Here is a 2,909-nt window from a genome sequence, read left to right as displayed (position 1 = left end):
GTAAATAAAAAAAAAAATCTTCGGCTTGTTGATTTGATGCACAAAGAACTTTTTTAAAACAAGAAACATTAGAGGAATGGTTGTCACACACAATAACTCTAACGTTAAATTCACATTCAGTTAAAATACAAAGACATTTAAAAATTTCTTCTTTCAACCATTCTGCATTAATTATTTTTTCATGAGATGTTTTATTCACATATGGAATGTTTTGTTTCAGGCCAGCCATCATAAAACAAACCATTCCCTTATACATTTCTCCAGACTCATCACTAACAATCATCTCTCTAGCAAAATACTCCTCACGTTTTTGCAAGTACATTTCATCAAAAATCAAGCAAATGTCTTGAGATATCTTACCTTCTAATTTTAAACGTTTTGCACAACTTAGAGCATCAATATTTCCACAAGTTATTTTTTTAAGTAATGATAATGATGGTAAAGGCAATTCTTCACGCAAAAGTTGGTATGACTGCATAGAAGTATCTCGCAATATCAGTGAATACTTTATAATATTGGCTGAATAAATAGTTTTTTTCATATATTTAATTTGCTGTAATTCAGTCAATACAGATAAAAATTGTTCAGCTTGTGATTTAATGTAGGTTGGAAAATTATAAAGCATACTTTTACATGATAAACGACAATCTCTTCCTTAACGAAACCACTGAGGCAATGGCAGAGATGAACCTTTGTGAAATAATTTAACATGCATCTCATTGTTTATACGAATGCACTCTGTAACTTCTGGAATAGATAAAGTACTATGACTCAATTTATAAAAAATTACATGATCATGATACTTTAAGAATAAAAAACCATCTGGAGCAAGACTTACAGTAATATCGTCAAAGCTACTAATCAAATCATTCAGTAAAAACTGTTCATATTAATCTGGCTGAAATATTCTTTTAGTGATTTTCTTAACGAATGAGAAGATGTTATAAAATGTGATAAACCTTCTTCAGTCAAATTTGTGCAATCAAAAATAGTTGGAATAGGCTTTAGTTTTTTTATTAATCTAAAACGTTGATTCGTGTTACCTTTCCTTAAATATTTTTTTTAAACAAGGTGTTTAACGCATTACGGAAGAATTAGTAGGTGTCCAATCTTTTCTATTTACAAATTTAATCTAATTTTTTTTAACTCTTTATTTTTTAGAAACGAAAATACTACTGTAGATACTTCACCGTAATTATGATAATTTGAATGACAATTTACAACGCAACATCTTTTTGAACTTCCAAAGCTGCTTCTTTAAAAACACTTTTCGGGAAAACTGGCCTTCTATTTTTTTCTTCAAAATGCAAAACATCCGGCCGTATAAATAAAGTAGGCCATGGTTTTCCACACTTAATTGGTTTAGTGTAATGAGTTTAATAGATGATCAATTGTTGACGGCTGGCAAAAACGAATTCCACCGTTGCTTAGAGATATTGCAACCGATTGAAACTGAGTTATATGCTCATTTAAGTTTCTTTTTTGAAGTGTTGCAATTTACTTCTTATTGGTATCATTATCCCGTTAGAAACCTAGATGTTTTAATTTATTTTGAAGATATATTAAAGTTCTGTTAATTTGAATATCATTGGTTGAAACAGGACTTGCAGAAATTAGAAATTCCGTTTTCTCAGTGTTTATTTTGATAAAATTACCCACTCCATAGGTTTGAAAACGGTCAATCAATTCTTAAAGACCAGAAATTGCAGGACTTAGCATGATTACATCATCTCCGTATGTAATGATACCTGTATATATACCATTTACTTTCAATCCTACTTTGCATTCTGAAACTATTTTATTTAGAATTCTTTCAGTTTAAATGTTATAAAGATGAGGCGATAGAATAGAACCTTGCCGCACTCCTTGTGAAAGACTAAATTGATTTGAGGTAACTCCTTGATATGACATGTTTGCAGTACCGAATAGATAACGCTATGAATTTGTGTGTACTACAGACAATGGAAGTTTTTTTTTGGAAATAGAGCTTCTCAAATAGCAGATTTCAGTTGCAAGTGTTAAAAGCTTTATTGGCATCTAAATTGCACATATATAGAAGCGTGTTAAATCTTTATAGTGTTGTATAGTTTCACTCAATAGAAACTTTGCGTATAGAGTAGAGCTGTTTTTTTAAACCCAAACTGATGGGAATGACTATCTGTTATACTAGGACATATAAGTAAGATAAGATATTCCAGGGGCGTTTACAGAAAATTTTTTGGATAAATTTTGCCCCGTCCCTATTTTTTTAGACTTGACTGGATTGAATGTATTTTATAAAAATTTTTTATAATTTTTAAAATGACTTATAACATTGCTAAAATGGTTAGTAAAGCTGAAAATATGATTTTTGCTAATTAAACAAAATTATTTTTTGAAAATACTCAGTTGACGTAATGTATACAGGTTATAATTTTTTAAATACAAGAATTATCTTGTATTTAAAAAATTATATTCTGTAATTTTATAAATAACATTTAATGCGGTATCGAACTCGGAACTTATAGCTTGATAAGCGGGGAGTTCCGAGTTCGGTCCCCACAACGTCCCTGGTAGTACCGCGCTGAACTTGTTTCTTCGCACAGCGGCCTTGTTCGTCGAGATTTGTGGTTCGGAGTTATAGAGTTGAGAGAGGGTTATAACTACAAAAAAAAAAAAAAAAAGTAGCCTCTTTGACTGTAGTGGCCCTCTTGGCCTTGGGAAGGTGAATAATTAAAAAAAAAAATTATAAATAAACTTTATAAATACCGAATAAGTCAAAAAACTCATTTTAATAACTGTATAATGCTAAAAATTGTTTTTACAAAAATATGTGAAAGAAGCTGTTTAACAAAAGGTAGCTAAGGTATTTTTTTAAATTATACTTTTATCACATTTAAGTTTTATTTTAAACACAACTCATAAATATT

The sequence above is a fragment of the Hydra vulgaris genome, chromosome 03 (assembly GCF_038396675.1).
Source record: "Hydra vulgaris chromosome 03, alternate assembly HydraT2T_AEP".
Taxonomy (NCBI): Eukaryota; Metazoa; Cnidaria; class Hydrozoa; order Anthoathecata; family Hydridae; genus Hydra; species Hydra vulgaris.
Note: the sequence above shows the minus strand (reverse complement) of the source record.